Source organism: Dendrobates tinctorius, unplaced genomic scaffold (assembly GCF_039654945.1).
Source record: "Dendrobates tinctorius isolate UK_male_01 unplaced genomic scaffold, ASM3965494v1 ptg000082l, whole genome shotgun sequence".
Lineage (NCBI taxonomy): Eukaryota > Metazoa > Chordata > Amphibia > Anura > Dendrobatidae > Dendrobates > Dendrobates tinctorius.
In genome coordinates, this window is record NW_027361750.1 from 240,637 (window position 1) to 265,373 (window position 24,737).

The 24,737-nt window shown below is 41.5% G+C and overlaps 1 protein-coding gene across 3 annotated transcripts in view; it reads left to right on the forward strand.

The window, feature by feature from the left end:
• The window catches only part of STAU2 (staufen double-stranded RNA binding protein 2), a 322,980-nt gene that overhangs the window by 236,575 nt on the left and 61,668 nt on the right, over positions 1-24,737 (forward strand). The gene's annotated exons all lie outside the window — the stretch shown is intronic.

Genomic DNA, 24,737 nt, shown 5'->3' on the forward strand with positions numbered 1-24,737 from the left:
ATGCCAGCTGATGAAAGGGAATCTGTCAGCAGGTTTTGTTTTGTAATCTGAGAGCTGAATAATGTAGGGGCAGAGAGCCTGATTCCAGTGATGTATCACTTTCTGGGCTGCTTGATGTACTTTTGCTAAAATCCCTGTTTTGCCTGTTGTAGGTTTAGCAATAGTCACAATTCTGAACTGTGTACAACCCTGCCCCCACCACTGATTGGCATTTTGCTGACATTGTACATTGTACACCAGAAGTGGCTAATCGGTGGTAGGGCTGGGGTTACACAGATTATCTGGACTTGCCTGCGTGTGAGACCTAGTCCTCTAGTGATAATCTCCTGCTAATATAGCACTGATTGTATTGAAAGTAACATATCTCTAAAATTAGGCTCTCTTTCTCTATAGGATCACAGTGATCAAAATAAAAAAAAAAAATAGTAAATCAACCCCCCCCCCTTGTCACCCCCTTAGTTAGGTAAAAACAATAATAAAAAAAAAGTTTTTATTTCCATTTTTCCGTTAGGGTTGGGGCTAGGGTTGTGGTGTGGGGGTTACGGTTTGGATTACAGTTTGGGTTACGATTGGGGTTTGGGTTACGGTTGAGGAATTGGAGTTACGGTTGGGGGATTGGGGTTACGGTTAGGGTGTTGGAGTTGGGATTAGGGTAAGGGGTAGGGCTGTGTTACGGTTGGAGTTAGAATTGGGGGGTTTCCAATGTTTAGGTACATCAGGTGCACTCCAAACGCGACATGGCACCTGCTATTGATTCCAGATAATTTTGAGTTCAAAAAGTCAAACGGTGCTCCCTCCCTTCTGAGCTCTGCCATGCGCCGAAACATGGCTTTCCCCCACATTTGGGGTATCTGTATACTCAGGAGGAATTGCACAATGAATTTTGTGGTTCGTTTTCTCCTGATACCCTTGTGAAAATAAAAAATTTTGGGTCTAAAGTAATTGTGAAAAAAGTAAAATGTTCATTTTTTTTCTTCCACATTGCTTTAGTTCTCTTGGAGCACCTGAAATTAACTTCTTGAATGTGGTTTTGTGCACATTGAGGTGTGCAGTTTTTAGAATGGTGCCACTTTTGGGTATTTTCTACAATATTGATGCCCCAAACTCACTTCAAATGTGGTCCCTAAAAAAAATGGTTTTGTCAATTTTGCTGGAATAATGAGAAATCGCTGGTCAACTTTTAACCCTTATAATGTCCTAACAAAAAATTGTTTCCAAAATTGTGCTGTTGTAAAGCAGATATGTGGGAAATGTTATTTATTAACTATTTTGTGTGTTATGACTCTGACTTAATGGGACAAAAATTAAAAGTTTGAAAATTGCCAAATTTTGAATATTTTTTGCCAAATTTCCATTTTTTTTCCCCATAAATAAATGCAAGTCATATTGAAGAAATTTTACCACTAACATGAAGTATGATATGTCACGTAAAAACACCATCAGAATCAGTGTGATCCGGAGAAGCGTTCCAGAACTATAACCTCATAAAGTGACAGTGATCAGAATTGTAAAAATTAGCCTGGTCATTAAGTACCAAATTGGCTCTGTCACTAAAGGTTTAAGCCCCCTTCACACATAGCGAGATTGCGAGCGATATCGCTAAAGCGTCACCGATTTTGTGACGCAATAGTGATATCGCTAGCGATCTCGCTACATGTGACACCTCCGACCCTGCTCCCCTCTGGATATCGCTGATTGCGCGAGATCGTCCTGGTCCATTTCTTGTCGTCGGCTTCCTGCTGGCACCGACGAGCAACTCCATGGACGCTGGAGGAGGTAGTCACCAGAGCTGCCGTCTGACAGGTAAGTAACGACCGCCGACCGCTGCTATGTCTCTGGTGAGATCTGCCTGTTTGGCAGCTCACTAGCGACCATTTAGCGATGCACCAGCGATCCTGACCAGGTCGTATAGTTGTCGGGATCGCTGGTGCATCGCTAAATGTAACGAGACCTTTAAATAGAAATAACCTGCTGACAGACACCCTTTAAAGCCTCCAGAAATAGGAGATGCATTTTTTTTTTCCTTATCCAAAACCTAGTATCAACCCCGACCTTTTCACATACCTTTTCGTCATTAATCTGTCTTTCATTTGCCTCCAAATATTTAAGTGTCCATGACAACCAATGTCCCACCCATCTGAAAGTTTGATTGTCAGAGCCCTATTTTTGGTCAAATTATTTAAAGCCTCAAACTCCTCACTTTTAAGATTAGTGTTTCACTTCATCAACATCCCACTTGAATTTTAAATCCGAGATATGCTTTCTTACAGTGTTAATAAATGTATTCTCAGCCGCAACGTTGTGTGGCCAAGTACTCTACTTATGGAGATCAAAATCACCTTGGGATAACCCATTATTTTTGTAAGGTATTAGCAATTACTAGCTGGCCAATGAACATGATTTTTTTTTATACTTAAAAAAAAAAAAAACAGTAAAAAAACATAAAAATCAAGTTCCAACTGGAACCAATCAATTGGTGCTTATGGACAAAATATCAGTCCTTTACTTAAGCCTACACATGCAGAATACATCTCCATTAGTTGTGCCTGCTATTGTTGCACCACTTCATTGAAGTGATTGAGACTGAGCTCTAAGTCTTGTTTCCCAGGTTCAACATTTACGGTCCTTAGTAGTGATAGCAGTGTACAGACCAGCCATGGGTCTCCAGTCTATGAGGCTGTTGAGTTTAGGTCAAGAAACCTGCAGCCTATCTGGGCATTATAGACCAAGGGTACCCAACCTGGAGCTCAGGAGCCACATGTAGCTCGTGATCCCATGAATTTTGGCTCGCAGCTGTCTCCCAGCTTGGTGCAGTAGCTGCAGGTCTAGCAAACATGTAAGGAGAGCACATCTGAAAATGGTGAATTTTGTGAAGAGCACTGCACAGAAGAGCCAATCTGGGTGCACATATACTGGTCTTGGGGGTTTGCAGATAATTTAAGTATAGTAAGCTGTAGACCAGATTATACTACCGGTCAGAGGAGGTGCTTGGAGCTGGATGCGACAATGTGTTGGGAATGCTTGATGCGATAATACTGAATGGGGGTATTGTGGCAACCCCTGGATCTTGGTATACTGCCTCATGTGATTTCTGTAGAAAAGCTTTGGTTATCATTATACCTGTACTGTGGGCTTTGGTTGCCATTACTTCGAGGGGTGACAAGACCTGGATACCCTCTCGTGAGCTGAATGTGGCTCTCAAGGTCAGAAAGGTTGGGGACCACTGGTCTAGACCATACTCAGACTGTGCATATCCGACATGAGAAACCAGATTAAACTTCACACAGCGTGTGGACAGGTGTCACACTGTTTTCTTTTTGGGAGAAAGCAGTCAAGCTTCTAATTCTATGCAACCTGTCTGACAATCACACCTTTAATAGGGCCATACACTTTAAATAGCCGTCAGCCACTTTTTTAGACAATCCTCCTTTTTCCGGCTATCTGCCTTTTTACCGTCGGAGAGTTCAGGACCGCTTTGGGCTGGCATGGATGAATATCTTTGTTTTGTGGTCTGGCTAAAGTCCGCTTACTAACACTTTTATATTTTTAGACCATTTGCTGTTATATATTTAGTGCAGATTCTTCTGGGTTTTTTTTAACTTCCTTTTCTCTTTGGTTGAAAGTAGTTGAAGTTTTTCCTTCAATTTTAAAGTGTTTCTAAGAATTTTTCAAGCAACATTTGATCTCCGGTTTGTGTATAGCCCTGTTCCTTGATTTAGATGGTAAACCTGTCAGCTATTGATGCTACAGATAAGAGGCAGCCCATGTATATTAAGAATATTAAATCTCACATGTTAAGAGCTACAGCTTCACTTTCAAGTCAGCCACCAGCGTGGAAGAATCTTGATCTTTAGATGAAGTCTCGAGCAAATTGACCATATTTTTGTTGCATAAATGACGTAGCCAGTGCAGCATTTGGAAGTAATTACAACGGTGGTTTTCACGAAAATAAAAAGAAATTTGTACTTCATAAGTGCCAATATCTGCTTTACACGTTTTGCTTGTCTTTGTCGAGAAATGATTGTGATAGATTGTGTGTATTATAAACTAATTGCATTTTAAATCATACGATTTGTTCCGTACAATCTGGTAGAATAGATTTCACAAACATTACCAGTCAAATATGAGATGCAAGACTTGGGATGTAATGAGATGTAAAAGTGTTGATCATAACACAGAGAATGTCGAAAATAATAAGTAGTGATTGGGTATTTCTTCAAACATTGACGTATATACAGTGCTTTCAAAAAGTATTCATACCCTGTGAACATTTCCACATTTTTTTCACATTACACCCACAAACTTAAATGTTTTTTCTTTGGATTTTATGTAGTATACCAACACAAAGTAGAAGAGTTTGTGAAGTGTAAAGAAAAATTACTATACATGGTTTTCTAAATATTTAAAAAGTATAAATCTGAAAATAGTGATGTGCATTTGTATTCAGCCCCCTGAGTAGATACTTTGTTGGAACACCTTTAGCTGTAATTACTGCTGCAAATCTTTTGTGGTATGTCGCTACCAGCTTTGCAAAGAAGAATGAGCAAAAATGTCAGCCTTTTAGGTGTGCAAACTAGCTTAAAGGGAATCTGTCACCTATTTTTTTTTTTGCATATAAGCTGCGGCCACCGCCATCAGGGGCTTATCTACAGCATTCTGTAATGCTGTAGATAAGCCCCCGATGTAACATGAAAGATAAGAAAAACGATTATATTCACCCGGGGGGCGGTCTGGTCCGATGGGGGTCGCCGTCCGGGTTCGGCGCCTCCCATCTTCTAGCGATGACGTCCTCTTCTTTGCTTCCCGTAGCGGCTCCGGCACAGGCGTACTACTCTGCCCTGTTGATGGCAGAGCAGAGTACTGCAGTGTGCAGGCGCCAGACCTCTCTGACCTTTCCTGGCGCCTGCGCACTGCAGTACTCTGTTCTGCCTTCAACAGGGCAGAGAATTACGTGTGCGCAGGAGCCGCGACGGGAATAAAGGACGAGGATGTCATCGCTAGAAGATGGGAGGCGTCGGACTGCGACACCCATCGGACCCGAACCGGACTGCCCCCTGGTGAGTATAATATAATCATCTTATGTGCGAAAAGTAGGTGGCAGATTCCCTTTAAGCTTGGTAAGATTGGACAGGGAGCATCGAAGAAATGCAATTTACAAGTCTTCACACAGATTCTCAATGGGATTTAGGTCTGAACTGTGACTGGGCCATTCAAACACATGACTATGTTTTGAGTAGAGTTGAGCGACTTTGGTCGGATCTGGTTTCGTGAAGCCCGTCTGAAACAAAATTTGAGTCGGATGAAACTGGTCTGACTGGGGCAAAAAAGTCAGAGTTTTGTCCGAAACCCGACCCCAATGCAAGTCAATGGGGAATAAAAGTCTGCATTGAGCGGATGACATTCATCCACTAGACCAGTTTCATCCGACTCAAATTTTGTTTCAGTCGGGTTTCACGAAACCCGATCCGACCAAAGTTGCTCAACTCTAGTTTTGAGTTAAACCATTCCAACCTAGTTCTGGCTGTATGTTTAGGGTCAGTGTACTGCTGAAAGGTGAACCTACTCTCAAGTCTTTTGCAGCCTCTAACAGGTTTTCCTCCAAGACTCCAAGATTGCCCTATATCTAGCTCCATCCACCTTCCTATCAACAGTTACCAGCTTTATTGTCCCTGCTGAAGACACGCATTCCCACAGCATGATGGTGCCACCACAATGTTTGACAGTGGAGATGGTGTTTTAGGGTGATGTGCAATGATAGTTTTCTGACACAGTGTTTTGGATTTACCATAAAAAGTTCTACTTTGGTTCCATCTGACCAAAGCACCTTCTTTTACATGCTAGCTGTGTCCCCTAAATGACTTTTTGCAAACTGCAAACAGGACTTCTTATGGCTTTCTTTCAAAAAATGTTTTGCCACTCTGCCATAAAGACCGTATTTGTGAAGTATGTGAATAAGGCTACGTCCACACTCAGTATTTCATATCCGTTTTTGTAAGACAAAATCAGGAGTGGAACAATCAGAGGAAATGTATAATAGAAACACGTCACCACTTCTGCATTTTTCTTTACAGACTCCTGGTTTTGGCTTACAAATAATGATGTGAAATATGGCCAACTGATATTGTGATTGTAGCCTAATAGTCCTATGCAAAGATTCTTCCCCCGAGCTGTGGATCTCTGCAGCTCCTCCAGAGTGACCATGGGATTTTTGGCTGGTAGTTTCCTAGTTGTGCCATACTCCTTCCATTTTAGGATGATGGATTGAACAGTGCTTAATAAGATGTTCAGAGCTTGGGCTATTTTTTATAACGTAACCCTGCTTTACTCTCCTCCACAACTTTATCTCTGACCTCTTTGTTGTGTTCCTTGGTTTTCATGATGCTGTTTGATCCCTAATGTTCTCAAACAAACCTCTGAAGCCTTCACAGAACAGCTGTAGTTCTGCTGAGAATAAATTATGCACAGGTGGAAACAATTTACTAATTATGTGATTTCTGGAGGCAATATGTCACTCGGGTTTTTATTTAGGGATATTGGAATACATGGCGCGAAATACAAATGCATGTGACAATTCTCAAATTTGTTTTTAAAATAATAAGAAAACCTTGTATCCTTTACACTGAGGCTATGTGCACACGCTGCGGATTCACCAGTGGATTTTTCCGTGCAGATCCGCAGGTAAAACCGCAGATAAATTGACCTGCGGATTGGTCAGTGGTTTTCCCCTGCGGTTTGACATCTGGAAAATGGAATAGATGGCAAACCGCACGGAATCCAAAGAAAGAATTCACATGTCAATTCTTTCTGCGGATTTAAAACCGCAGCTTTTCTGCAGTGAAAAAACCGCAGCATGTGCACAGCAGAATGTAAATCACATAGACTTACATGGTACTGTACACTGTCTGCAGAACTGCTGCGGATCCGCAGAGGCCAAATCCGCAGCGGATCCGCAGCAGAATCCGCAGCGTGTGCACATAGCCTTACAAATACTTCTACGTTGTATTGCTATATCACTTAAATTCCCTATAAAATATATTTGTTTGTGGGTGTAACGTGAAAAATGTGAAAAAATTCACAGGGTCTGAATACATTTTCAAGGCATTGTAATCGCACTATTTTTATGAAAGCATTTTCATGGACAGCCGTACATTATAGAAGAAGTATAGCATACCTATTTGGGTGCTTGACATTGTGAGTGAGAATGATTAAAGCTGATGAAAAGTAATACCATTCCCAGCCACATTGTGATGAGCTGTTCGCCAGATCGGCCATGTGCAGGTGCTAGTTTCTTTAGTATCCTTTTGCTCTTGGGAGTAGACATGATGATTGATAGCTACAGGCTAGTGCATGGCTCTAGTGAGCTGGGAATAGATTTAAGCAAACGTCTCTTCATGTGCTTGTACACGCTGACATTTGTTAGACCATCAGTTGCTGATTATGGACTCATACAATTTTGCGGTTGGTATCATGCTCTTCAGTAGAAGAGGACCGGTGAGCAATATCTGACGCGCACACGCAAGAGAGCTAGGCGCTACAAATGCCATCTTGAAAATGATGAGGAGCTATCCAATTTGGAAGAATTTGGTCTGCAAGATTTGCATGGCCCTAAACGTGTATTGCTTCCAGATCCTTGTCAGTCCACTGAGCAAGATTTGGATTTGACACCTGTTGATAAAGTAAACCACTATTTACAGGACTTGCCGGTTTGTGAGTGACCAGTGTACTCCTCCAACATCTCTCACACAGAGAAACTCCCCCCCACAAGACCTGTTTGATGTTTCTTAACGTTTACAAGACGTTGATTCAGCAGGACGTCCCCACTGGGGTTCTCAGTGATACCAGGCCGGCAGCTGTTCCTATTCATTCTGTCCTGCATGACATGTTTGGGTAGGGACTCCTTTTCAGAGATTGCGACAACAGGAGAATAAACAGTCTTCGGATTTCCTGCTGAATATCCGTTTATTTTAGTTAACTGCTCAATTTTGCGGGTGATAAATCTACCCCGTCAATTTCATGACTTTACTTAAAACACTAATATCTTACCATGAGTCTTTACATATATTTTTACTGGGCTCGGAAATAACCTGTATGTGATAATTTTTTTTTCATTTTTTAATCTTATTTTTGAACCAAACCATAATTATTGTACAGTGGGGAAAAAAAGTATTTAGTCAGTCAGCAATAGTGCAAGTTCCACCACTTAAAAAGATGAGAGGCGTCTGTAATTTACATCATAGGTAGACCTCAACTATGGGAGACAAACTGAGAAAAAAAAATCCAGAAAATCACATTGTCTGTTTTTTTTTTTCATTTTATTTGCATATTATGGTGGAAAATAAGTATTTGGTCAGAAACAAGCAATCAAGATTTCTGGCTCTCACAGACCTGTAACTTCTTCTTTAAGAGTCTCCTCTTTCCTCCACTCATTACCTGTAGTAATGGCACCTGTTTAAACTTGTTATCAGTATAAAAAGACACCTGTGCACACCCTCAAACAGTCTGACTCCAAACTCCACTATGGTGAAGACCAAAGAGCTGTCAAAGGACACCAGAAACAAAATTGTAGCCCTGCACCAGGCTGGGAAGACTGAATCTGCAATAGCCAACCAGCTTGGAGTGAAGAAATCAACTGTGGGAGCAATAATTAGAAAATGGAAGACATACAAGACCACTGATAATCTCCCTCGATCTGGTGCTCCACGCAAAATCCCACCCCGTGGGGTCAGAATGATCACAAGAACGGTGAGCAAAAATCCCAGAACCACGCGGGGGGACCTAGTGAATGAACTGCAGAGAGCTGGGACCAATGTAACAAGGCCTACCATAAGTAACACACTACGCCACCATGGACTCAGATCCTGCAGTGCCAGACGTGTCCCACTGCTTAAGCCTGTACATGTCCGGGCCCGTCTGAAGTTTGCTAGAGAGCATTTGGATGATCCAGAGGAGTTTTGGGAGAATGTCCTATGGTCTGATGAAACCAAACTGGAACTGTTTGGTAGAAACACAACTTGTCGTGTTTGGAGGAAAAAGAATACTGAGTTGCATCCATCAAACACCATACCTACTGTAAAGCATGGTGGTGGAAACATTATGCTTTGAGGCTGTTTCTCTGCAAAGGGGCCAGGACGACTGATCCGGGTACATGAAAGAATGAATGGGGCCATGTATCGTGAGATTTTGAGTGCAAACCTCCTTCCATCAGCAAGGGCATTGAAGATGAAACGTGGCTGGGTCTTTCAACATGACAATGATCCAAAGCACACCGCCAGGGCAACGAAGGAGTGGCTTCGTAAGAAGCATTTCAAGGTCCTGGAGTGGCCTAGCCAGTCTCCAGATCTCAACCCTATAGAAAACCTTTGGAGGGAGTTGAAAGTCCGGGTTGCCAAGCGAAAAGCCAAAAACATCACTGCTCTAGAGGAGATCTGCATGGAGGAATGGGCCAACATACCAACAACAGTGTGTGGCAACCTTGTGAAGACTTACAGAAAACGTTTGACCTCTGTCATTGCCAACAAAGGATATATCACAAAGTATTGAGATGAAATTTTGTTTCTGACCAAATACTTATTTTCCACCATAATATGCAAATAAAATGAAAAAAAAACAGACAATGTGATTTTCTGGATTTTTTTTTCTCAGTTTGTCTCCCATAGTTGAGGTCTACCTATGATGTAAATTACAGACGCCTCTCATCTTTTTAAGTGGTGGAACTTGCACTATTGCTGACTGACTAAATACTTTTTTTCCCCACTGTATATAAAACTACTAAAAACAAAGTTCTCACCTTTTCTAGATCATGAGAAGATGCTCCCGTATAGGTGTAGATTTGTGTGGTCGGCCTGGACGTCTCTGTGAGATCGTTGCAGTTCCATCTTTAAGTTTTTCTATGACTTTTGCTAGGTCTTGTGATGTTTCTCTTTAATGTGGTGCCATTGCTGACAGCATGAAAAGTGAAGGGGTTAACTTTAAAGGAGGTATTCCTATGTCTAAGATCCTATACCAATATGTAATCGGTGTAATAATAATATTAGAAAATATCTCCAATTAGAAATGTAGTATAGTTTTTCTGATTCGCTATTTTTCTTTCCTCATGTGCAGGACCTTATGTATCCTCCTTTATGATGCTTTGCCGGTATTTACTGCAGCTAGCTTTAGTTGTTGCTTGTTTGTTTGTTCATCTTTCTGCTTTAAGTCTGCTCTAGAAGGGGTTGTCCACTACTACTACTACCTGCTGATCAGCTGCAGCCTTTTTATTTATTTATTTTTGCTCCTTGCAAAAAAAGAAAGGAGTGTTGTGTTGGATATTGCCTTATTATCCCATTCGCTAACAAATAAAAATTTAATAATCTTTATTTTTATCTAGCGCTAACATATTCTGCAACGCTTTACAGTTTGCACACATTATCATCACTGTCCCGATGGGGCGCACAATCTAGATTCCCTATCAGTATTTTTGGAGTGTGGGAGGAAACCGGAGAACCCGGAGGAAACCCACACAAACACGGGGAGAACATACAAACTCCTTGAGATGTTGTCCTTGGTGGGATTTGAACCCAGGACCCCAGTGCTGCAAGGCTGCAGTGCTAGCCACTGAGCCACCGTGCCACCCATTTGCTATGGATAAACAATCAGTTTTATATTTCTAAAAGCCCCCAGATAACAGGCGGTGTACTATTTTTGAAGCCTAATCAAAGCCGTAACCGTGTCTTGAATACCTAAGCATTCTTGGTACAACTGCGCGGAGTCTGGGTGTTGCAACTGTAAAACATGTGAAGTGATGGCATATTGCTGACAACCTCCACTGATCCCGAGAAAGAAGGTGATGCAGTGCTGATGATGTAGCGCTGTGCCCACTTTACCATTTTTTTCTTTGCACAGTGGTATTCCTCACCACCCATGCTGCAGTACAGGCAACGGAAGAACGGCCCAAATAATGTACTGCAGCTAGGTTCAGTGATATATGCAGAAAAACATAGCATCCCTGTGAATGGAAAACAGAAACAGGCAGCATTAAAAACATTAGTGGTCAGCCCATCAATTATAGTGTGGTCTTTTACTACCAATATTGTCGTTAAAAATTATTTTATATTGGATTACTAGTGTATCAACCCTTTTTAACTACTTAATTGCCCCATTTAAGCTAAAAAAACATATACGGGAACACATCTTGGACCTGCGAAGTTCTAGCGACGACACTGATTTCCGGTGGTGACGTTCCAGGGACGTGACCACTGTTTGGCTACAGTTGTCATGCTTCCGTCAGACTCATCTCTTCCATCTGAAAAAACAGTGAGCGCTTCAGCTGGTCAGTGGCCGCTGATTGGCCGCAGCACTCCCATGACTGAAGTGTCAACTGACAGCGAGTAATTGCAGCGCCAACATTGTTGGAACGCCACCGGTCTGGAAGGCAAGTACAGTGGGGAAAATTTAGTCAGCCACCAATTGTGCAAGTTCTCCCACTTAAAAAGATGAGAGAGAGGCCTTTGACTCGCATAGTTGTGGTCTACCTATGATCTCAATTACAGGCCTCTCTCATCTTTTTAAGTGGGAGATCTCGCACAATTGGTGGCTGACTAAATACTTTTTTCCCCCCACTGTTTATGGGGTAAGTTATATGGGGTCACGTAAGCCATTAAGAAGGGGTTGTTGAGTAGTGGGCTGCCACTCCAATGTTACTGAAGCCTGCGATAATTTAGTGACTCCATTTTGCATACTGTTAGGCTTTCTTACCTTGTGCTGTGTGACCTGTTTAGAACGGCGCCCAGTGCCCTTTATTGCATAACCTAAAACTGGTGTCCTACAGATCACAATGGTTTACGGTGGATGTGGTCAGGTACGGTCATTTTGACTGCTCCTGTCTTTTGTTTCTTTTTAAAAGCGCTTTTTTAAATTGAAATTTTTTTGAAATTCGCTCCCCTGCCATGATAACTTATTTACTGGTAAATTACTTTTAATGAATTTATTTGTTGCTTGCGGTCTGCCCAGATTTGACAGCTTGAAGCTCCACACCATGAAAAATATCCTCATTTGCTCCATCTGTCTCTTTGATGGGCTTACATTCTTTAATTGTGGGAACCGGCCAAATAAACAATTTTTTATATTCTGTTTTTGTTTTGATAGTTACGTGTATTATTTTAACGATCTCCAGTTTATCCCACCCTGTGGGTTCTTTTTTTTTTTTCCCAGTATTATCAGATTTCAATATATGGGAAGAATTATCAGATCAGCCCTTTTATTTTGCAGCATGACAGCACTAAGTCTTTCTGGAATTCGGGCTTCCCTCACTTTGCAGAATATTGTGTAAATCAGGTTCTCGGGTTTCAGAGGGAGGCACGGGGTTGCACCGGATCCATTTGTCAAGTTGATTGCACATCGGTGAACTAGCATTAGATCTTCTTTGAACAGATATGAAATGTAAAGTTCTTCTTCTTGTCTTTCCCTTCAACATTGATGGTCTTGTAAAGAAAGGCTTCTTAAAAAAACACAGCCACGCCATAGTAGAATCACTCACTCAAGTTGTCTGTCTGGTTTTGTTTAGGAAATGGCTTTTAAGTTGGCGGAGGAGAAAATTAGGGAAAATTAGCTAAAGCCTAGAATGTATAGATATTATCCAGGTTGGTGGCCTTTCATGTCACCAGTGTCAAATCTGTGCCTGTTTTTTTCATGTCACACCGAGGATTTTATGGTGACATTAAACTACAGTCACTATTTTTGAAAAGTTTAAGAGTTTTTTTTTTTTTTTAGACAATTTCCCTATGATCTGTAGACTATAAATGGGGGTGTATCGAATTTTTTAAATTTAGACCATTTTTGGGTGTGTCTGGCTAAGGATTGTCGGGTCTTGGTGCACACTTTTCTGTAAAAAAAAAAATTGTCTGCTCTTCATAAAAAAAACAAAAAAAAAACCTTTTTCACTGTGTCGCTACAACCCCGCAGGTTGTGTCTTGACTCCATTGAAGTTTTTTTTTTTTACAGCTGAACTTAACAATTTTACTAATTCTTAATAGAATGCATAATCTCCAAATATTTCTCTGATTTGTACCTGTAGTTTAAAGAAGTATAAAGGATTTCTTGGGCTACGTTCACATTAGCGTTCGGGGGCTCTGCGGAGGGCTGCGTACTTCCTCCATTAAGCCCCGTATACTTCTGCATGCGTCCTGCATACCTATCTTAAACATTGGGTACGCAGGACATGCAGATTTATGCGGATGCGTCGTTTTGATGCGCCCATCCACCGCACGGGAACACAACAAGTTAAGTTTTGTGCGGACGGCGGGCGCGTCAAAATGAAGCATCCGCAGGTCCTGCGTACCCAATTTTAAAGATGGGTACGCAGGACGCATGCAGAAGTATGCGGGGCTTAACGGAGGAAGTACGCAGCCCTCCACAAAGCTCCCGAACGCTAATGTGAACCCGGCCTTAGAAATGTATATACAGCGTTTACTAGAAAGAACAAATGCTCCTGTTCTTTAGGAGCCTATAGGCTAGAAGGTAGGGGAACGTCAAGTGTGCATTAAAGGAATATTCAAGAAAGATATACATGAGAGACCGTGCTGGAGAGAAAGCTTTATCCCTGCTTATATGGAATCAACACCCTGACATTGCTGAGATTTCTGTGCCATTGGCGTTGTATCGGATTTGCCTCTACGAATAGATGGTTTTCATCCCATGACTAGTTATCTTATTTTCCATCATCTTCTGCTGACTCGGCTCTTTGGCTCCAGTACAGGCAGCCTCTATGTAACGTGAGATGGGTCTTTTAAGCCAATTATACATGGTTGATATTAATCACTATAATTTGTCATTGCACTAAAGTAGATTTCACCTACAAAGTAGTGCTTACCTCTTAGTGCCATCTTCATCATCTGTTAATGTAATGGCTCTGACTCTATGTGCCATTCAACCCCATTAATGCTGATCTAGCTTACTACTTTTCCTCCTCATCCCTTTTGTCTCAGAAACGCACATTTTCAGCAAGCCCTAGAGATTGCTTTATCACTGATAAAAAAAAAAAAAAAAAAAGAAAAAAGTTACTACTCTGAAATTTTAACGCAGTTGTCATTTTGATTCCATAACTATCTTAAAAAGAAAAATCCTTTTTTTTGTTTCTTTGTTTTGTGCACTGAGGCCCAGTCACTAATGTGCCTGATCATATATAAATTACGGTAAATTTTTGGGTTTTTTTTTTGCTTAGGGGGGATGGTTTATAATTGAGTGGGAATAAATAATCATATTTCTATTATGTACAATATAGGTCTGATAAAAAAAAAAAGATTTATACAATGATAAATCTTTATTTTTATATAGCGCTAACACATTCCGCAGCACTTTACAGTTTGCACACATTATCATCGCTGTCCTTGATGGAGCTCACAATCTAAATTCCCTATCTGTATGTGTTTGGAATGTGGGAGGAAACCAGAGAATCCTTGGTGGGATTTGAACCCAGGAACCCAGCGCTGCAAGGCTGCAGTGCTAACCACGGAGTCTCCATGCTGCCCATTGTTCTTCAGTACAAAAGGATTTAAAGAGTATTTCAAATATAATTTCATGTCAATCATTTGTATCCTATTTGGCATGGGATAATAAAACCCCCTTCCTTTGTGCTATAAGAGGTCCAAAGATATGATAAATATGGCTTAAAGTGTACTTTTTGCTTGACTAATGCTGTCTATACCATGGGCAGCATAAATCGGAGCCTGGCTACCCTGCAGCAAAGTGTAATTTTATCTACTACAGCGCAACATATCAGAGAAAATCTAGTTTGAAGGGAGGAGATTAGTCCAGTTCCGCCCCTCACCGGCTTTGTCTAGCGCTGCTCCAGGTGATTGACAAGTCTCTCTAAAAACGTACATGGAACAGACCTGTCCATCACATGGAGTGGCAAGGGAAAAGCCAGCCAGGTGTGGTGACTGACGTGTCAGGTCCCTCTCTATAGTCCCTAGCCAGCTGTTCAAACTATATTTTTTGACACACTAAACTCTGAAATAGACCTGGCTGTAGGTGGCTGCGTCGGACTAGTCTTGTGATATGGTTCCTACGAACTACGTTTTCTTTGAACACCTCCGCCCCGATCAGGCAGCCAAGGCTCTCATTCATGCTGCCAATGTTTTGGGCACCAGGAATTGTGTGACAGGTTTCCTTTACATGAAGCTGTAAGACAATGAAGGAAATCGATGTTCCAAGTAGGTCAAGGTTGCGAAATAGGACGTAAGCTGGCGGCAGTGGGAAGCTGGGAAAAATGTAGTGCAGAAAAGTCAGTTCTCCCATATCCTTCAATCAAAAGCTTAAATATAATGTATCATTCTAAAAATAATAGAATAAATCCTGTATTGGTTCAGTATCGATGAATCCTTAATGTCGACATGAACAGAGACCCTATATAATCTATTATCTATCATCCATCCATCTGTCATCTATCTATCGTCTATCTATCATCTATCTACAGTTATGTTGTCTCTGTCCAAATATTTATGGACCTTTTTATAATTTTGGTTCTAGACATTACCACAATGAATTTTAAACAAAACAATTCAGGTGCAGTTGAAGTTCAGACTTTCAGCTTCATTTGAGGGTATCCACATTAAAATTAGATGAAGGGTTTAGGAGTTTCAGCTCCTTAACATGTGCCACCCTGTTTTTAAAGGGACCAAAAGCAATTAGACAGATTAAATAATTGTAAATAAAATGTTCATTTCTAGTACTTGGTTGAAAACCCATTGTTTGAAATGACTGCCTAAAGTCTTGAACTCATGGACATCACCAGACGCTGTGTTTCCTCCTTTTTGATGCTCTGCCAGGCCTTCACTGCGGTGGTTTTCAGTTGCTGTTTGTTTGTGGGCCTTTCTATCTGAAGTTTAGTCTTTATCAAGTGAAATGCATGCTCAATTGGGTTGAGATCAGGTGACTGACTTGGCCATTCAAGAATATTCCACTTCTTTGCTTTAATAAACTCCTGGGTTGCTTTGGCTTTGTTTTGGGTCATTGTCCATCTGTAGTATGAAATGACGACTAATCAGTTTGGCTGCATTTGGCTGGATCTGAGCACACTTATGGCTCTGAATACCTCAGAATTCATTCAGCTGCTTCTGTCCTGTGTCACATCATCAATAAACACTAGTGACCCAGTGCCACCGGCAGCCATGCATGCCCAAGCCATCACACTGCCTCCGCCGTGTTTTACAGATGATGTGGTATGCTTTGGATCATGAGCTGTACCACGCCTTCGCCATACTTTTGTCTTTCCATCATTCTGGTAGAGGTTGAACTTGGCTTCATCTGTCCAAAGAATGTTCTTCCAGAACTGTGCTGGCTTTTTTAGATGTTTTTTAGCAAAGTCCAGTCTAGCCTTTTTATTCTTGATGCTTATGAGTGGCTTGCACCGTGCAGTGAACCCTCTGTATTTACTTTCATGCAGTCTTCTCTTTATGGTAGATTTGGATATTGATACGTCTACCTCCTGGAGAGTGTTGTTCACTTGGTTGGCTGTTGTGAAGGGGTTTCTCTTCACCATGGAGATTATTCTGTGATCATCCACCACTGTTGTCTTCCGGGGGCGCCCAGGTCTTTTTGCATTGATGAGTTCACCAGTGCTTTCTTTCTCAGGATGTACCAAACTGTAGATGTTGCCACTCCTAATGTTGTAGCAATTTCTCAGATGGGTTTTTTCTGTTTCTGCAGCTTAAGGATGGCTTGTTTCTGTTAGGAATCTGGGTCATGCTATGCATATGCAGCAACCCAGATTCTCACATTTGTCTCCAGAGGCTAAGTCCTTTTTCCCTGCTTCTGAGCATGCTCACGGGACTAGCTCTCATTGGAGTTCAGGAGTCAGGTGCTCAGGTCCTGCTCCTGATTTGATTGGTTATGCTCGGGGCTCTGGAGATTTCTGACAGGTCCCGTACGCTATAAAAAGTGTGCATGGCCGCTATGCCATGCGCTAGTATTTTCTATACTTGCTGCTGTGTGTTTGGTATGGATGCTTGGACTGGTGATTGACTTATTAAGAAACCCCTTCCCTCTGATAATACGAATGTGTGAGTGATTGGGATACAGCCAGTGTGCGCGCTAGCGCCAGCGCGCTCAAGCTCCACCTTTTACAGCAGCCAGCGTCTTGCATTGCACTTGCTAATTGCGCTTGCAGCCGTTTGGGCGTCCGCAGCTGCGACGCTGTGCACACGTCCAGTCATGGTAAGTCCATTTGGTGGTAGTGACGTCTCTAACTACCCCAATCTCTGGCTACCGCACGTGTGCCGCTGATTATCTGTGCAGTATATACAGACTCAGCGTTTTTGTGTTTGTGTTCTTGTGTGCAGCTCTGTGAGTTCCAACAGAGCTTGCTTTTGTGCATCAGGTGCAGTCCTTCCCTGTGCACATTACCGTCCTGGTGCTCTGCCTTTTCAGCAGCGGTTAATACATCTGCCGCACAGTGGACCCTGGGCAGCAAACACGCTTCATTTATATTTTTTTAAGCGTGTTCCGCCGCCGTAACAGTTTCACCTGCATGGAGAGAGCTCCTTTGACCGCATGTTTCCTTCACAGCAAAACCTTCCAAATGCAAGCACCACACCTCAAATCAACTCCAGGCCTTTTATCTGCTTAATTGAGAATGACATAACGAAGGGATTGCCCACACCTGTCCATGAAATAGCCTTGGAGTCAATTGTCCAATTACTTTTGTTCCCTTTAAAAAACAGGGTGGCACATCTTAAGGAGCTGAAACTCCTAAACCCTTCATCCAATTTTAATGTGGATACCCTTAAATGAAAGCTGCAAGTCTGAACTTCAACTGCATCTGAATTGTTTTGTTTAAAATTCATTGTGGTAATGTCTAGAACCAAAATTAGAAAAATGTTGTATCTGTCCAAATATATATGGACCTAACTGTATCTATCTATCGTCTGTATATCTATCGTCTATCAATAATCTATCTCCATCCATCTTATAACCAGCCATGCTTGTACATGGACATGCAATTAAACACCATTTACATGTGGAGGGCCCTATGGCACACCATGTGAGTGTATATAATAAAGCCTAAGCTCGGCAGGCGCAGACTAGTTTTCCCCAGCGTTTTCCTTTTAACCAAGCACTAATCATACACCTTTAGTACTTGTCGTCTCTCTGAAAGAAATGTAAAGATTTGCATACCAGAGAGAACTATAAAACCTGCACGGCCATTAATTACATACAATTATGCTTTATAACCTGGCCAGGATCCAGTGAGAAATGCCTGTGGCAATCTGCAATACTTTCCCACTCGTTCACTCTTCACTATGGATGGCGAATATTTAACCTGAGGTTTCCTTCATGGAGAACAGTTGACAGTACACATCCACAAACCTTCATATCCTTCACAGACCTTGGCGAAAAGGAGCAATATGATACATTTCAACACTACCCAGATTGTGTGTGCAGTGAATTGGCGACTAATTCGAAATTAATAGCAATATCACCCGATTTGGTGCCTAGCCAGCACGTTATGAAATATGGGTAAGGCAATACCTGCTTCAGGGCAGTCTAGAATTAAATAGGTATTCTCAAGTTTAGAAGTTATTCCCTAATCATAGATTGGGGATAAATTTTACTGACCAGGGGAGCGTTTCTTCATGTGCCCATCGGTCTCCTCTATGCAATGTGATCGTGGGGTGCCGACAGGATGCCATGACTGTCAGGAGCGTGCTTGAAGGCCCCCCATAACTGCCATAACTGTGCTTTTTGGAAGATCATCCTGTGGCTGCCATTCATACCTTTTTTTTTTTTTTTTTTTAATTCTATATACTGCAAATGCAGCTATATTACAGTATAAAGTACCAGCAATTGAATAACCGCAAGTTTACAAAGCCTAAAAAAACAATTGTGGAATATTATTTAAATATTACAATTCGTCTTTCTAAAAAAGTCCTAATACATCAACAGAAAAATAAAAAAAGTTATTACTCATGGGAAAAAATAGAAGCTAAAAAAAAAAAAGGAAAATGTTATATTGGGAAGGGGTTAATGTTATGTTTGCTCGCGGTCTACTGATTTATTTTGTCTTTTTGCCTTGCATTCTATGCTATTTACTAATTTTTCTTGAAAACCGCCTACATTCTAAAGATGATCAGTGGATATCCGCATGGCCAGTTTTTGAAATTCCAGGTGATGTTTGACACAGTTGGCCACTATTATGCAGCATTGTGTACGGGACATTCGAGTGAATGGGCAACCTATATAAGGCACAGGCACAGAACAACGATGTCCACCAGTGCTAGAGCCACTCATAGTCGTTTTTGGGGGCCTTGATCTGCTGCTCCCTATTTTGGCTTATATAATGGTGTCCCTTAATTGGGCTCATCTACATAGGTCTTCCTTTATGTTATTTTTTTGTCCCACACTTTCTGGGTTGAATACCCCAAAGTATAAGCTCTACTTATAGTTTTAGCAAAATGAAACCCTTGTTCTCTATCTTTATATGGCATGCACCTGCCCGATTATCCGTGCTTGATAGTTGGTAATAGTGGAATGAAGAAATATGCCACCAGAGCGGTTTCCCACCCATTATCATTACAGGACAATGGCGCTGCCAACAAAAAAAAGTTTACAGTGATCTATTTCCTTGTTTATCAACACGTCGCTCCCAGCCTGTTCTCGTCTGTCTCACAGTTGTACAGTTTTCCCAAAGCTTTTCTTTGTTAAAAGAGGGGCCATTCTGTTTATAGAGGTTTTTAATTGCTTGCATAAACAAAGTTTTGACAATACAATTATTTTGTATTCTCCAATTAAAGCCCTTTCACTGCACAATTTAATTACAAAAATCAAGGCACCCCATGCAGAGCATTTTCCTAACCTGTGTTGATATTGGACTAATAAGCAGCCGGTTTACAATCCAGAGCCGTCGTAATATACCATTAACATGATTGTTCAAATGTGCGGAAAACCTGATTGCATTTTGCAATAATATAATGAAAGTAAATCTACACGACCATAGTACAAGCTGTGTCTGGCTCCTCAAAGACAAGGAATTTGTGAATGTCAGGGGGGCTGAGGTGGGCATCCACTTAGATCAATCTTGATAGTTTATTTGTCTTATCAAGCATTTTGATAGCCAAGTAAAGCTCCGCTAAGGCACAGCATTCCTCATCTCTTCTGTCGACTGAATCTGTCTTTATCGGAAGCGAGACGTTTTCTACCTTTTATACCGCGTACTATAGAAATTTTATATTGTTATTATTCATTATTATAGCACCATTTATTCCATGGCGCTTTACATGTGAGGAGGGGTATACATAATACAAGTACAGTAATCTTAAACAATACAAGTCATGACTGGTACAGGATGAGAGAGGACCCTGCCCGCGAGGGCTCACAATCCTTATATGATCGTTTGAAACCAGAATAATTTTTTTTTAATTCTTCCCTTTTTTTTTTTAATAAAAAGCAGTTATTGTAGAGCCATGATTTGTTTTGCCATATACGCCTATGCTGTGGGATTTAGTCATAACTGCAATGAATGAAAGTAAATGGTGAAAAGACTAATAATCTCGAGGTATAGATGGTTACAGCCTTCTCCCCCAGAAACTACAGTGACAGATGAATACAAAACCTCAACTGGGTTTATATAGTATTCCTTTAGAACACGATTAGGCTCTGCCTACTCTGACCCAGTCTACACAACAAAGCTGAAGAGTGTGCCACAGATGACAGGCACAGTCTACCTGTTGTGTTTGCTCTGAAGGCTAGTCTAAAAACGAATTCTGCTTGAAGAATACAATGCTTTGTTGTTAAATTGAACTATTTGAACTTGGCGTAGGACTGACCAAGACGGACGTTTTAGTCACATTCTTCATATTTGAGTCATAGGAACTTATCTAGAAACCTAGCTTCTATTCATAAATAACTATTATCGAATGTCTCATCATAATTAATTATTAGCCATTCTTTTTAACCTGCCTCCAATTGTTAATCTTTAGTGATCACTAACTGGGTTTTCCAGCACCCTGTCTGAGAATTTTAGGTAGATCTTATTCTGTACATGTGCCTTGTGTTAATTATCAAGGAAACCTAGGATACTGGAATGAGTGCTTTCTAGGCTCGTCATCAAAACCTTTTTTTTATACACGATAGCGATTGTCTATGTAAATCTTGGTAAACGTCATAGTTTACTATAATTGCTACTTTTATTAAATTATTTAAAAAATAAATGGTGGAAAAGTGCAGAGGTACATTGAACCCCCGAACTTGCATATATGAGTAATGTTGATTTTCTGGACAACATGGCAAGCTGCAAAAAAAATGAAAGGAAATCTTATTATAAGGCTAAGTCCCCTTTAAAGATATGTAGCTGGTTTGGAATGCAGATTGGTGCTGGCGGAACCCCTTTTTTATATAGAAACTGTGCATTCTTGCTCCTATTCCTGAACTGCTGTTTTCATGTCTTATAGATGTCATTGTATAAAGAGTCATATTTGATCAATTTAATATTAAGGAATCCCTTTACCATAGTACGAGGATTTCACCCTCTGTATTTTAGCAGTACCCTATCGTCACAGCATTGTTTGATGCATGTGCCATCGTTAAATTTAAAGCTGACATTGCTATAGTATAACAATACCATCCATTCGTTTTATTGCTAATGTTATGGCCGTAATGAATAGGCTGTAAATTAGAATTGGCATTAAAGGCTCGTAACGTTAGGCGCAGGGCTCCGTCCAGCCCTGTTGTTCTGTATTGAAACTCCAGCAAATCAACCAAGATGAAATCCGACTGACCAAGCCGCTGACCACTGAAAGCTTTCTTGCCCATAACTTTTCATGAAACATTTATTATGTCATGTAGCTTTAAAAATATAGGACCATCATAAAACCTAATTTTACAGCAAATTAAAGTGCCATCTTTATTGTCCTCCAAGGATTTATTGATTTACAATCGCTGTGTTTAGAGGAGACATCTTGTCTGGGCGAGCTCTCGGATATGGGGCACTTCTCATGCAATCCTAAACCTTTTAGTTCTTGTTTATCCACGCAAGGCTTCACTAATCAAACGTGCGCTCCTCGTATTAAGCAAAGCTTTTTCAATGTAAGGAGATGAAGTAACAGCAAAGTACTTGTGTGATAAGTGGCTGTAGGTTTACACTAATGTGTATTTAAAGGGAACCTGTCAAGGAGATCTACCCCTATAATGTATTTGGACCATTTTATTAGGCTCCCAATAACGGTTTTAATGATGCCTTTATTACCTCTGTTAATGCAGGCTATGTAAAAATAGATAATCTTTATATAGCGCCAACATTTTCCGCAGCGCTTTACAGTTTAACAGTTTCAAACACATAAGTCATAAGTAACAACGTTAGCAATACAATAATTAAAGTAAAATAAGATGACCCTGCTCGTGAGAGCTTACAATCTACAATGAGGTGGGGGAGATACAAAGTACAGGTGTGTATTTACAATGATGGTCCAGCCATCTTGAGGGAGTGGAGGGGGGGGTAGATAGAGATAGTGAATGGGCTACACACACACTTACACACAAAATGACTTTGATTAGGGAACGTTATAGGCTGCTCTGAACAAATGTGTTTTGAGAGAGCGCCTAAAAATGTGCAAGTTGTGGATAACCCTAATTTCTTGGGGTAGAGAATTCCAGAGAATTGGCGCAGCGTGGGAGAAATCTTTGAGTCGGGAGTGGGAGGTACGGATTAGTTCAGAGGTTAGTCGAAAGTCGTTTGCAGAGCGCAGCGATCGGCTAGGCCGATAGACAGAAATGAGGGAGGAGATGTAAGGGGGTGCCACGCTTTGTGGATGAGGACAAGTACTTTGAATTGGATCCTATAATGAATGGGCAGCCAGTGTAATGACTGGCGAAGAGTGGACACGTCTGAATACCAATTAGCTAGATGGATGACCCTGGCTCAAAAATAAATTTTGAGCTCTGCACACGTGTATCCGGACTAGTCACTCATCCTGCATTTCTGCTGTTTGCATCCATATATGAGGAAGACACCTAGGACGTGTTTATCTTGCACAATTGTCAGGAAACGTTTGTTCATCGGGTGCAATAATTTTTAAGCTGGAGTAAAGGCCCCGTCACACACAGCGAGATCGCTGATTTTGGAACGCCACAGCGATCTCGCCAGCGACACACATCAGCGACAGGGCCCCCTGCCGGGTGTCGCTGAGCGTTCAGGATCATCCTGGGTCATTTTTATCGTTGCTCTCTTGCTGGCCAGCGCGCATCGCTGCGTGTGGCAGCGAGAGCCAACGATCAGCGAGGCCGGGTGTCGCTGAGCGTTCAGGATCATCTTGGGTCATTTTTATCGTTGCTCTCTTGCTGGCCAGCGCGCATCGCTGCGTGTGGCAGCGGGATCCAACGATCAGCGAGGCCGGGTGTCACTGAGCGTTCAGGATCATCCTGGGTCATTTTTTGATCATTGCTCTCCTGCTGGCCAGCGCGCATCGCTGCATGTGGCAGCGGGAGACAAAGATCAGCGAGGCTCCCGGCGCTCTAAGCAGGCCCTGGGAGCTGGTATCTAAGGTAAATATCGGGTTACTAAGCGGCGCGCGTCACTTAGTTACCCGATGTGTACCTTAGAAACCTGCGTGCTGGCAGCTCTCGGCGCGAGCACGCAGGTTTCTAAGGTACACATCGGGTAACTAATTGACACGCGCCGCTTAGTAACCCAATATTTACCTTAGATACCAGCGTCCTCGCTGGTGCTGATCGCTGGGAAGCTGCCTGTTTGGCAGCTCACCAGCAATCATGTAGCGATGCACCAGCGATCCTGACAAGGTCGTATCATTGTCGGGATCGCTGGTGCATCTTTAATTGTGGTACCCTACTAAGAATCTGCATTCTCGACAGCACATTGCTCTGTGAAACAGGGCCTGTGCTGGTGAGAACTATGACACTATCTACTAATTGTCTTCTGCACATTGAAAGCGATATTGACCTGTCTAAAAAGTATGTTAATCAACAAACGTAGCTGATCAGCGGTTGTTTAATGCCACAGATTATATAGTGTAAACGAGACTTGTGAGTGTTGGCTGTGTTTGGAAGCAGTTTTGCCAGGTTTTATGGTAACAATCTAAATAATGTTCCTTGTATTCAACATTTTAGATATATTATAGGTAGGCCACTGCTTAATTGATGGCCTATTCTTAGGATAGACCATCAGTATCTGGTAGAACATGTGCACGGCCCCATAGACTAACACTGGTCCGAATCCGATCCAATGTTTTGCCGGATTGAAATTGTACCAATAATATGGTCGTCTGCATCTGCCGTAAGGGTAGGCCATCAGTAAGTAAGTGGTGGCTAACCTCTGTGAATAGTGACACCAGTGGAGCTTCTTAGTCTAATCCTCTCCTACTATAATATATATATATATATATATATATCTCTATGTTATGTTTGGAAGTTGTGGAAATCAAAGAACTTTGAATGTGATCTAAGTGGATCTGTTTATGTGCTCCATGTAGGAAAATAGTAAACCAGTTTCAGGAATCATCTTAAAAAATAATCATTAGATTTTATTGGCTTGAAATTGCTTTAGTGTCGATGTAAAAGATGGTACTGTTTTAGGAAAGGCACCTGCCATAGCCACATACAACTGGGGAGTGAGGGCCTGTAAATCCGTCTGTGATAATCCAGTACTTTGGTTTATTTCCCTCCACAAGTTGCAGATTTGTTTTCCTCTGAGTCCTGATTGGGGAATTACCATCCCTTTCTAAATGAAGATTTCTTTTTCTTACTTTCCCCAA